The sequence below is a fragment of the Lasioglossum baleicum genome, chromosome 1 (genome assembly GCF_051020765.1).
Source record: "Lasioglossum baleicum chromosome 1, iyLasBale1, whole genome shotgun sequence".
NCBI classification, from domain to species: domain Eukaryota; kingdom Metazoa; phylum Arthropoda; class Insecta; order Hymenoptera; family Halictidae; genus Lasioglossum; species Lasioglossum baleicum.
The window spans coordinates 17,393,563-17,406,843 of record NC_134929.1 but is presented as its reverse complement, the minus strand read 5'-3'; the positions used below and the strand labels follow the sequence as shown (position 1 = coordinate 17,406,843).

The 13,281-nt window shown below is 43.5% G+C and overlaps 1 protein-coding gene across 6 annotated transcripts in view; it reads left to right on the top strand.

Annotated features, from left to right (window-relative positions):
* Positions 1-13,281, top strand: part of LOC143209787 (beta-1,4-N-acetylgalactosaminyltransferase bre-4) — a 53,408-nt gene that overhangs the window by 10,395 nt on the left and 29,732 nt on the right. Inside the window, exons 1-3 of one of the 6 annotated variants that reach the window (XM_076425963.1) lie at positions 6,828-11,484; positions 11,735-12,067; positions 12,230-12,585. The exons of 1 other annotated variant lie outside the window; for it this stretch is intronic. The gene's annotated coding sequence lies outside the window, so the exon portion shown is untranslated. Of the gene's footprint in view, positions 1-1,633; positions 3,057-6,827; positions 12,068-12,095; positions 12,586-13,281 lie in introns of those variants that run through there. 4 more of the 6 variants (XM_076425939.1, XM_076425953.1, XM_076425980.1 and 1 more) reach the window with 4 other exon arrangements.

The window sequence follows — 13,281 nt, the reverse complement described above, 5'->3', positions numbered from 1 at the left end:
TATTTATGTCGGAAAAAATTTTTTCCGAACTTTTATATAGGGCGTCTCAAAATGACCTGACATTTTAAATTGCGCGCCATTTTTTTTTTGTGGCGAGCATAGAGTATTAATCTTTGACAACTGGCATCAGGAAGTATTGAGGTTTAGTCACGGAGAATTACACGATCTACCAACGCATAGATATTGTGAAAATTCACTACAAAAAACGGTGAAAATTTTTCAGAGACGGTTCGAAAAGTTCGCACGTCTTTTGGTTATCATAACGCACCATCTCGCAACACTGTGTTGCATTTAATGTGTATATTATATACGTATGTATATGTATAGAAACTTATAGATGTTTAAATACTGTTCAACTCTCTCTTCTGTTCGAAACATTTTTTCCTCAGACTATCGGAAACTCTTAAAAAATTGTGATAATGGAATGCTTCATATTATATAATACGAAGTGAAGAATGTAAGATTGAGCAAAATGTGTACAGCGCAAGGTGCATATTATTTTTGGGGGAGAAGTATGTACAGAATTCAGACGTTTGTAATCTGTCAGACTCCGGATCTTTCGGATCTATCGAACAGTTTGGAACATTCGAAAAGTTTGATTGGTTCAAGAACAAAATTGCACTGAGAATCGCACCCAGTGGAGCTCTGCGCCCGTAGAAAGTTGGCTCGCTGTACTTATGCCCTGATGCGACCCGCAGCGTATCCTTGTGATACGACACACACCTGGCGACCAATCGATCTCGTGTCAGAGAACACCGCACCAAAGAGCCGCATTTCGTTCAACCGGATGCGACGATCGTTATCGGGACGCAGCTTTGGGGCAAGCTCATACTTTCGTTTTGTCGCCTCTCTCATTTGAATATATCCTGCGGGAAACAATGCAATGAAATGCACCAGACCGAAGATATCAGACGTCTCGGTAGCCTGAGCCCGCTTTCCGCTGAATCCGCCCGCAAAAATCGGATATTCGGCGCGCCGGTACTTTTTCGCGGAACTGCTTCCGTGCTGGGATTATGCAAGTTCTCGACACTGACGTTGATTACGGTGCAGAATTTCAGTTCCAGATGCAAAGAAAAACATGTTTAAACATGTCTACACGAAATATCACCAAAAGTAAATTTTAAAAAATTATTTATTAGAGCTGTGTGAACGGTCCTAAGTTATGAAAATCGCCTGTTGTCCGAAGGTTAAACGAGAACATGCAATTTCAGTGGCCTTCGGATTCTTAGAATTGACAATTTTTATTTTTATAGTACGGACGGCAATAAATGGTTGTATAACATTTTCTAGACTAAGGTAGATGTATAAAAGCAGGTATAGAACGCTCTAGAGAACCCGGAAAAAGTGTCTTCTGTATCGGAACACTTTGTTGTAGGGTCTTTTCACAATATTTGGCACCAGTATGGCCACGAGGATCTCCGGGTTGTTCGGCCAAGTTTCGAAGGTTATCGCGTTCAGTCGGGTCTCGCAGCAATTCACACCAACGACATGACCCGAGTAATCACTGCTCCTCGATGTCGCTTTACATTCCGCTATCCGCGTATCTCGTCTAATTGAGAAAAGTCCTATTGACTCGCGGGCCTTGTCCACGTCGACGGCTGAACAGAAAGGGGGAGAGGGAGAGGGAGAGGGAGAGGGAGAGGGAGAGGGAGAAGTAGACAAAGGAACGTGATAAACAGAGCAAGCGAGAAAGAGAGAGAGAGGATCCGTGTGCGCGTGGCATCATTCACTCGGCAACGGTTTGGTTCTACGTCGATTCTCGGCTAGCGGCTAGCGGCCGGTCACCTCAGGACTCAGTCTTCGCCGAGAAGCCGCGCGCTTCGGATTTGAGTCAGCTCCGTGTCCCTTCGTGTTCAGCGCGAGCTTGCGCTGTCTCGCGCGATTTGCGGAAGATTTCGCACCGGGATCTAGCGAATCTAGCGGACCTAGCGGTTCGGTAAGGTGTGACTTCGTTCATAGACTTTGAAGCTTCTGAAACGTGAGGTTTGTTTCAAGTATTCGAAGAATCTGAAGAGATTGCGGAGTTTTTGGAGAAGTTCGGCACGTCTGGAGGCTTTGGAGAGTTTGAAGTCATTGAAGAAGTTTGGGCCGTTTCGAGCCATTCAAGAGCTCGGGGCGTCCGGAGACTTTGAAGATTCCGACACGTGCGCGCGGATCGTTCGAAGTCATTCAGCACTGGTACGTTCGGAGCCATTTGAGCTCCTGAAGTGTTTGGAGTTTCTGATGCCGTTGAAACGTTTGGAGCATTTGTAGTGATTGCAGAAGTTTCGAGTGTTTGGAACCATTGGAGAGTTTTGGGCGCCACCACGGGTGGAATCACTGCAGAGTTGAAGCTTGTGAAGTTTTTGGTTCGTTTGGGTCCTTTGGATAATCCATTGAAGAGCTTGGAGCATTTGGAACCATTGGGAAGTTTGAAGCTTGTAAAACGTGTGGAGCATCTAGAGACTTTGGAGCGTTTGGATATATATTGGAGAGCTTGAATCGTTTGAAAAGTTTAAAGTTTTCGAAGGGATTGAACCCTTTGTAGAGTTCGTTCGTACCTTTCGCAGCCTGTTTTGTGAGCCGTCGAGTGAACGGTGTCCGGCGAGTGCGAGGAGAAGGGCCACGCTGGCAAACCGGTTGCGTTGAGAAGGTCAGTTACTGGATCGGTGTCAGGAAACGCCGCGCCGTCCGAAGCCAGTTCGAAGGGCTGCCCTACCAGAAAGACTCCCTCTCGCTCGCGTCCGTAAATACATACGTGTTGCTCGAGGGGAACTAGTCGGGGACCAGTTCGCGTCCGGGGCCCCGGGAACGGATATACATATACATATATTCCGGTGGACCCGTCGAAGGCCAAGGTTGCCGAGCTTTCTTTCACGCGTGGACATCATCCAGAGTGGAAAGGAAAGCGGACCACGGCAAGGCGAAGGACCAAGGGAACAGGGAAGCGAAGCGGTACACAATCGTGGCACGTGGCCGAACAACGCGGAACGACTACTCTCGACTACCGACGAACCGGCTTTTTCCGTTCTCCTTCTATCGTCTCCGTTGGAAAGAGCACGGGGAAAGTGGTAACGGTGAGTGTGTTGCGTAACTATGAGGGGATGTCGATTCGAGGGGGACTGGGATTTGCTATGCACCTACCGGTGTTCCTTTTTTCTCGGCGGACACCTGCCTGGAATAAATTCGAGGTACCTCAGAGCAGACTCGCTGTTCTAGGTCTAGCTTCCGAGCCGGATTTTGTCGGTTCGGTCTGGTAGCTACGCGGAATCCTGCGGCTATGGCTGCCTGTTGCGAACCGCGACTGCTGCAGCTGTCTATTTAACCCTTTACACGCGAGAATAATTTTTAACCGTAGCTTTCGACCAGTCGAATTTATCTATTTTCTCCAACAAAATTATGCTCGAAACGGTTAAATATGAGTTCGAATAAAAATTTGTGTGGTATTATTTTCGAATAATCACCTTTTTACTGGCCCATTGCCGATGCTGTGCGCGTGCGACTTTTTGTCCGTTTTACTGAACCTAAAGGTGGCGGTGTACCTTTGACTGAAAACTCAATAGACTCAATAGAGCAACCCAAAACGGATTGTACACTCAGTTCTTGAGGATACTGAAATGTGCATACTATGTCATTAAAAATTTGGATAAACGCATTCTTGTTATTATTATAAAACAATGTAAATTGTAATGTAAGTTATTAGCAGGGACCATAACTGTTATAACCAAAATGAAAAAAAGTCATAGAATAACAAGCATTTCATCGACTAAAATCGTATTGGTTACAAGTAAGGATTATGTAACCGAAAATTTCTTCTCTTGTTGGTAAATGTTATCGTTGAGAGCAATTCATTTGGATCACTTATAACTGTTATCAATGAGAGAAATTTATTTCGATCGCGTTTATAACAGTTATCGCTAGGAGAAATTTATTTCGATCGCTCATAACAGTTGTTGATGACGGAAATTTGTAATAGTTATTATTAAATAGTACAACTTTCAAATGGTAGAAAATTAATTATTTCATAAATTTTCTATTCGTACAATTAATTGCTAGAATCAAATTTTAATGTGACAAACAAACAGATTTTGTGTTGTTCTTATGGTCTATTGATTCATCTTGTACGAAACCTTCTCAATCAATTTCACAGGTTTGCTCCATTTGAAACTCCATTTGAAATAATTATTATGAACAAGTGAAAAGAAATTCTCTCATCGATAACTGTTATGAGTGATCGAAATAAATTTCTCTCATCGATAACTGTTATATGAGCGATCAAAATAAATTTCTCTCATCGATAACTGTTATATGAGCGATCAAAATAAATTTCTCTCATCGATAACTGTTATATGAGCGATCAAAATAAATTTCTCTCATCGATAACTGTTATGAGCGATAGAAATAAATTTCTCTCATTGATAATAATTGTTATGGGTGATCGAAATGAACTTCTCTTATCGATAACTGCTTTGAGCAATCCAAACAGTTTTTCTTAATCGATAACAGTTATCGAGGAGGATCCAATTTTTTGAACACTAATAACCGTTATTTCTAACCAAAGAGTATAAAAATCGATATTTTTGAATCATTTTGTTCTTCGAATGTTTTTCTTTATATTTTCTGTACATTGTCTTAAATTTCTCATTAATGATTTTTATCGTAGAAAATTTTAGAATAGCAGTTATTTTTGGTCCCCGGTTAGTAGTGCTAAAGCTCGTGTTAAACTATCAAACGACCGATCACCTGAACGAACCTCATAAATCTCCATAGTTACCTAACACTAAAACCAACAAATGCTTATCACTTGCTGTATGTATTACGTTCCAGACAAGATAACAAGACATCGAGACATTGTACAATTCTGTTACAAAACGCGCCGGAACAAATATACGTGTCAATCAAGTGTCTATAAAATCATTATAAAAATCTCAATAATAGTAAAGTAATGGATCCTAAATCTATACTTTTCAGTCCGATAAATTCTACTATTAAGAACGCACGAAACCGTGCAATGTGCCAATAATAACCATACTCGTTCACGATCCCAATTAGCATGGCGAAGTAGAAAGCCGGCATTACCTGCTGGTAATGGGCCAATATTCGTTTGTCAATCGACGAACGTGAAACGTTGTTGTTGCGGTTCACGAGTGTCGCTCGATCTCGCCGCGAGAAGAAAGTGTAAACATGCGGATGAGCAGCGGCATGGCATTGAGAGGGAATTTGTACTGTTACACTATACTGGCACAGGCTGGAGGCTACGGCTAATTATTGTAAGCGGCTGTTAGGATCGCGAAGCCGTCGCATAGTGGGCTGTTTCTATAAAATGGACTGGAATTAATTAAATTAGATTCTTTCGTAAGCTAGTACTTACTTGATTGAGATAGACTGACCAGGACACAGACTGATATCTGATCTCATTTGTCGAATACAACCCTTGGCAGAAAGTATTCGATCACTTAAAAAAATTAAAATGGTAACAAATGAGTTGGTATGTCAGGTGAGGACAAAATTCCCGAAAATAATCTTAAACTCTCATTTTCAAATATATTTGTCGCGAGGTCACAAAAAATAGCAGAACTACACGATCTAGGAAATGTTTCGAAGATTTTGGTTCCGAAAAGTCTAGAAATAAGAATATTCGCTCAGTTCGCAATTCTGCGGACACAACTGGACGGTTGTCATTTGGGAGAAAAGATCCGCGAGGCGGTCAGATCAAATCATAATTATAACGCACAATCGTGGCACTTGTCTCGTGAACCCGGTTGTCAGCGGGTCGTACCATCGCGTCGTAAATCGTAACGCCCCCGAGAACTGTCAGCGTGCAGCAACGTTGCGCTACCGGTGTTTGCGTGCTTGATAACGAGCCACGTATCCGAAAGACTTTGTCTGCGGTTTCAGCGTTTTATACGACCGCGAATCACTGTGCACGTGCAACGAACGTTGAAGACGCGGCTGATCAAACAACTGGGCTGGTCGAAAACCAAGCTGAAATTTACGCAACTGTGTCGTCGGTGATAGGGAGCCTCGTTTTGTCCTGTGTTTGCTCAAGTGTCGTCTATTCACTGACGCAAATGATCGCGCAATTAGCTCGTTTATCTTCGCCGCGTGATACACTACACCGGAATTGCCATAACGCACAGCAGCCGCCGCCGCGTCACAGTGGGCTGAAAACCTGTTTTTTTCTGGCCGAAATCATTTCACAGCGTTAGTTCAAGGTTTTAGGTTACGGTATAGTAGGTCGTTGAAACCGTCTCGACCCCGAATTTAAGATTTTTTATCAATTCAAAAATGTATGCTAACATTTAAAAAATTGGAGTGACCTGCATTTTTGATGAAAGAAAATGTTGTTCATGGTACATATATATACATGATCTGTATAAATATTTGTTCAAAAATTCAATTTTGGTTATCGGTTGCGCGAGCGATCTCGAAGATCGATCACTGTTCGACAGCGTCACCTACGATCGATATTTTACCACGTGATCGGCACTGCATGCAGTCAACCTTCACAACTGATCAGCATTACGATCCACGATCGTAAAAGGTCGCGATCGCTTTTTCGATTTATCGCGTGCGCATACTGCTATGCAAACGAAGTTTTTGAGAGCGCGCAACCGAAGGTCGTTCTCTCAAAATTAGAATTCCTCGTGACGTATGCGGATCAACTGGGAATTAAAGAATCTCGTTACGCTCGTCGATGGATTCGATAGCGGTCTCGCAGTTTTCATTTAGCTAGCAGCTCGTTTAAACGTTCCCGGACGTGTCCCATTCGCGAATTCACCGCAGAGCTTCACCGTTTGCGTAGCTTCTAATTTTTCCTTCGGCCCCGTGAGTATTTTTCACTTGTTTCACTCATTGTTGTTCTCATTCCACACATTTTCTTTCGCTAACCCTACGAAAATCTTCGTACGTTCGGATCGATATTAAACGACGACTTTTCCGATTTTTATTATTATTATACAGTGCGCCACGGCGCATCGATCGCGACTCGCGTCCGCGAGCACAGAGAAAAGAGTATCGACGGAAGCTTTAGGGATTCCGAATTAATCCATCGCGTTGCGAAGCCCTTGCTCGACTCGTCATTAGTCTCTTTGCGGTCTGTTTCATCCGTTGTCGACCGGCGTCCTTCGCGTCGAGCGATTCCATCGAATTAATTCGATTAATTCGACGCGGCTCGACTGGGATCGGCTTGGCCCGACCCGATTCACACTCCGAGTGTCGCGTGTTTAACCCTACTATATCCCTTTTCGCTCAAAATATTGGAATCGTGAATTTATTACTCAATGTCCCTCGATTAAATTAAGTAAATGCGTTCCACATCAGGTACAGCAGAAATGCCAATACGAAATTCTCATGAATTGCATTAATAATTTCAATCAGTCGAAAGTAATGCATCAGTTTTTTTAATTCATTGATTCTTTTTAATCTCTACCTTAGATTAGAACTGCCTTCAGATTGACTATTTTCACTTGCTGTTAATTTATTTAAATGAACACATATCTGATTAAAATTGTGTGAAATACGCACGCTTACCGGCTACAACACTATCCATCATCAGTTTTCTTAAAATAACTTTCGTGATTAAAAATATTTCACTTCAGACGTTGATAATGCCGACGACACGGCGAAAGGCACAAAGTGATCATACCTCCATACGGAAATGCCAAATCGGGAAAAAACCGACGGTTTATTGACTCCACAAAGTTTTCAACTTTTCCAGGTAACAACTCATTTTTACTTGGGATAAGTTGAACGATATCGACTTTTGGCCAGCTAGATCGGCCAAAAATGGATTTGTACACCGACCTATTCGCTGCATCAGCATTTTACGAGATGCAAAATGCAAGAAGGTTGAAAGAGTTCTCGGTAGTAGCATTCTTATCTTTTCAATTCCTATTCCGTTGAATAAGTTACTGCGGTTTAATGGGATTTATCGAGGTTGCCGGGCTGTTTGCCGGAGTCAGAGTGTTAATTCGTAATTCACGGTTCGATCGTAACCAGCGGAAATACCCGTGATTGCCGATCGAGAGTGGACGTGCATTGTTTATGCGGCGATTTGCTACAGGCTCTCTCGATCGATCCACGAAACACGCTCTCGCGTGCGCCTAATATCGCATGAAAGGCCGTGCGCCGTGCCGCGCCGCGCGAAGAGCCTCTAACATGGTTTACGACTGCGAGACGGCGCTTAGACGTTATCACTATCATCGGTTAGGCAAACGTCTGCTTCGATCAATTTGCACAACGAATCCCATCGATACATCCAACAATTCGCCGTATTCGATCATTCACCGGTTTGGAGATAAAAGATTTTTTTTCCGAGAAGAACGATTCTTCAAACTGCACAATCTGATATATTTCTCGTTTATCTTTGTAATAGGTATAATAAATAATTCGTAGCTCTTATGTTAACCTCAGATTGGTTAGTCTCGGCCTCCTGCAAGATGCTATGAGTACGGGTTTTCTGAGAAGAACGATTATTCAAACAGCTTAAACTGATTTGAGCTCTGTTTTCTGTCTGTCTGTCTTCGTATCAGGTAAACAAATTGATTCGTAACTCTTACAATTAATCAAGTCTAACTATATTTCGCATTCAAATCGGTGACTGAATTAATCAGTTTCCTGTAGAATGCAGCAAGTGCGTAGGAGAGAAATGTTGAGGATTATCTTTAAAATTGTTCGAAAGAAATAGCAACTTCATTTATAATTCAACATAACAGAATACGCACTTGAATGAAGAAGTATACTACATAAATAATTTTTCAATTTCTCACTTCTACAATGTCGCAAATCGTACAAGTAAAAATCTGAATCATTTCGGAGGGCCGGCTATAGTTAATACTTGAATGTATAATACAGTAATCACGCGTTTACTGTCAGAGGTCGTCTGTGCGATGACTGTCAAGTGCCTACCCATTCCACTGCTGGGCGACGATGATTGATCTCGGCTCTGGTATATCGGTGTGAACACCACAACATTGACTCGAATGAATCGAATGTTCAAACTACTTAATTTTCATAATTTTTTTATGGGACTTTCACTAACTTATTTCTAGCATTTTTTCTGATTAAAATGACACCAATCACGATATAATTTCAATTGTATTTAGTGGTTTAATCGACGGTGAATGTTTTGGGCGCAAGGAAGGACAGCGACAACGCGGCGACGGCGACTGTCCGTGTCTCTATTTTCCCATACGCTGTTCTTCATTGCGTTCGAAAATTTCATCGTCGATTAAACCACTAAATACGGTTGAAATTATATCGTGTTTGGTGGCATTGTAATCAGAAAAATGCCAGAAATAAGTTAGTGAAAGTCCCATAAAAAATATGTAATGAAAAATAAAGTATTATTAACTGGCATTACATTGTGAGAAAACGCGGGCCTTTAAACTGTGCCGGCGACGCGGCGACACGCTTCGGCCTCGCGATTCGTATTTCGTTCTGTCCTTCTCTATGTTCGGCTTTTCGATTGAAGTCTCGGCGTGGTCGGCGCGATAGACGCAGTCATAAAAAAATAGTGTCTCTGAACGATCACTGTCAGTGCAGAACACGGCTGTTCGACAGTAAACGCGCGCGATTACTGTATTGGTTTTCTGTGAAACACAGCAAGAAAATGGAGGAAGAGCTATCAAATTAATTTGCCTACCCCGTAGCTGCTTCTTCTGCAGGTACAGCGTATTATTGTTTTAGTGTTTCGCTCGTAAATGCAAAGCATACTTCCCCGAGTTTGCCGCTTGTAAACATGATCGCGCTTCTGCAACGGCCGGAAACGTTCCCGTTCTTTGACGAGGACAGATTCGTATGGGGCACCGATTCCTGATATAACGCTCGTTTTGTCGCACAGAAGGGCAAAGACGGGGCTGAGGCACATAGCCGATTGGTTTAAAGGTCGATCGATTTTCAACTTGGACTTGCTCCAAATTCGCGCTACCGTGAAATCGCTTTTACCGCCGCGCCGCGCCGCGAGCAGAATGCACTCGACGTTCCTGCATTATACAGTAGATTTTCCTAGCTTCGGGGCGTGGGGGGTGAGTGAGTGAGCTATGTTCATTCGATGTTGCGCATCGCGACAGTATTTTGTCGCGTAAAAGCGGCCAGGTGCCCGCGCGACACGTGAAATTTCACGCGAACCCCGTAATTGCTGTTCTTAGTTTCCTCGCTTAGGAAAATCATTGTTTGACTTACACATATTTACATGCTGCTTAAATGTTCGTTGGCTGGGTAGGTCACCCTATTATGTCACGCACTCTGTTCACGATTTCGTGCTGGCGTGGGAGAGTTCGGGATAAAAGCGTCTTGCCCTTGCCCTCTTTTCTTCGTAAGTCTTTTTAGGGTCTCCGGAAAGCGCAATTCTTTTGTGAAGTGAAATCGCAAGCGTGGAATTTGCTGTGTGATATTACGTAGTGGGTGGTTGATTGGTCTGTGGGCCACTCGGCTGCCCCTGTGGGAATCGAGGGCCACGAAGCCACGCCCACTCAGGCCAACTTAATCTATCGAGTAGACATCGGTTAAGTCATTCAGCAGATAGAGAGAATATCGGAGACGTCAGAGATTGCCCTTTAGACACTGGTTTGACTTAGCGACAATGAAGAATTACAAAGCCACGCCCACTCGGAGAACATCTAACTCGTTCGAGCGTACGTCTGACGCTACGTCGGATTTAACCGCGCATTCCATCAGCGCCGGTTTACCTTGTTTGCCTTAATAGTGCGGCTGTAGTTTGGAAAACATCCATTACGGATCTCTCTCTCTCGTTAATGGGCTATTATCGGAGAGATTAACATCAGATTCAAGGCTTCCTATTGATCATTCGAATCGTTTATTAACTCTAGCGCGCGCGGTTAGGTTGTCGGACAGCAATTACCATTCTCGCAGTCCAGACGTTTGTTCTTAATCGACGAGTGGGAAGAATTCAATCAGAGGAACGTTTAAACCACTGCGCCCCTCGTTGTTCTGCTCGAGGAGCTGGCTAGTGTTGTTCGCGATTGCTTTCGCTTTCGCACGACGATCCGCGGCGCGAGTGACACATTAGCCGCAAGCCGGCGAGCGTAATTAGCGCCGGCCCGTTCCTCTGCGGCATTTAACGCCGGTCTCTTTTTCTATCGTGCAAACTGCGTTTCCGGCGATACGTTGCCGCCTTGATTTCTTTCTGTCGGCGACACGCCACGCCACGCACGCATACGCTATCTTAATAATATTGGTTCCAGAACGGAGTAGACGTTTCATAATGGCACCGCGATACGTTCCCGTTCGCATCGTTAACGCAATTGTATACGAAATTGCGACTGCTCCCGCAGGATACCCGCAATTTAACGTAATGTCCTGCCATCCCAACGTAATTCGAATCATTTTTACCGCGATCCTCGTCGTCCACGTCGTGTCACGCTCCAAGGATACCAACAAAAGTGTCCCCAAGTTCGCACGGCCCCAGGTTCGCGGCCTGTAGATCGTGTTGATAAATTGGAAACAGAGGTCGCGACCACAGATGGGGTCAAGTTCAGTAGGGTAACTGTACTTATATTACTGCGGGTGTATTTTTCCCCAATGAGATTCAAATACGTAAAAATATATATGTATTTTGTAAAAGGACTGTTTTTCACATGATTACATATTCTTCATATTGCTTTAAATTGCTTTACATTAAAAAATTTAATTCTTTCTTTAATTATTTCAATCGGTTCAAACCAAGACAGTATTATGTCGCAATTACCAATTTTCGTGATACATATTCATGATTTTCGTGATTTTCGTGTAGTTCCACTGGGCCAGCGATAATAGTTGGATTAGGTGAACGAAACTCGCGAAGAAAGGTACACGGCGGAAAACGTAGTAGCAAAAATTGCTAAGGAACCGAAGGAAGAAGCAGCGTTCCGTTCAGAAAACGCGCATAAAACTGTAGACAGTCAAGAGGGGACGCTCGAGGGGCACTCGTTTCGCAAACTTTTCCCCGAAGGGCAGCAAGCCTAAAGAAGATGGGAAACGAAGGGCCAGTACGCCTGGAGTCCTTTCCAGCGGAAACGAGCTTGGAAACTAGCCCGGGCTGGAGGGACGGGACTTCAAGAGTCGCGAATTAAAATGCGCGACGGAGGTAGGGGCTGTGTTTGTTTCCGTTTAGGCCAGCGGCAACCCTTTCTACGAACTACATACCTTTTCCTGCGGACTCCTCTCTCTCTTTCTCTCTCTCTCTCTCTCTCTAGATCACTCAAAGTATGTCCTCTCCACTAATTAAGATTCCTTTCATTACCTTTAGGACGTAGGAGAGGAACGGGTTGAAAACGTATGCATGAGGCGGTCAACGTTGAGATTCAGAATTGCATTCGGTATGACCGCATCCGCACCTTCTTGATAGTTTCCGAGAAACTTGGCGCGCACGAAAATAATTCTGCGGCCAAACAGAAATCGCGTTTACGTAAACGGTTTTCGGAATATCCAGAGGATTCGTCAACAATCATGTGACCTCATCCAGAGACGCTATTAATAAATCTGCACCGGTGGTATCCAGTTCTGCGTGGGATACCTTCGGTCATATCGCGAACACCTATGCCAACCAAAGGCCATAAGTGCTAGAATAGCTTCTGATTCTTGAGCACTGAAACTGACTGGCAGGTATTGTCTTATAAATATAAGATTAAGTTTCTATACGCTTGCTGCTATTTTTATTCAATCATTTCCTATGGAAGAGACTTTATAATTTATACCTTATCTTCTAAAGAAGTCTTACAATTTTCTTTTTCACTGGAAGCAACGCTTTCAAGGCTGTTCACAATCATCGGGAAACAATTGTTGCTAGACTCGTTTCGGGTTTAATCAACCGCTAGAAATTTCATTGCGGTACATCCGCAATTTCGCTTCTCCTGCTTGCAGCCAATTAGGAAGCTAAGAGGAGATACTATTACATTTTCCTCGACGAAGAACCGTTCCAGAGTAATGTTGCAAAAACACGCATAATACGAAGGAAGAGCCCGGCTTCCTGTGTTTAAATAGCTTCGAGAGCAAAGGGTTAAAACATCATGCTGGCAAAAATATATGACTTCAATCGACGCAGCTGCTGTTCGCGTAATTATCTTATCCATGCACTCTCCGGGCTTGTTTGTTTTATTAAAAGCAAGCGCCGCATCTGTGAGTAGAGTTTCCAGGGTTGTAGTGTAACTGTCTACCCCTGATACGCTAAAGTTAATTAAGACAGGGATTCTGCAACGTAGACGACGTAGATGGCACAGAGGATTCCACTAAGTAGGTATAATGCTTCGAAGTTTCTGTTCCGGTGCCGAACACACAAACTGAATGCATCCGAAGCACATC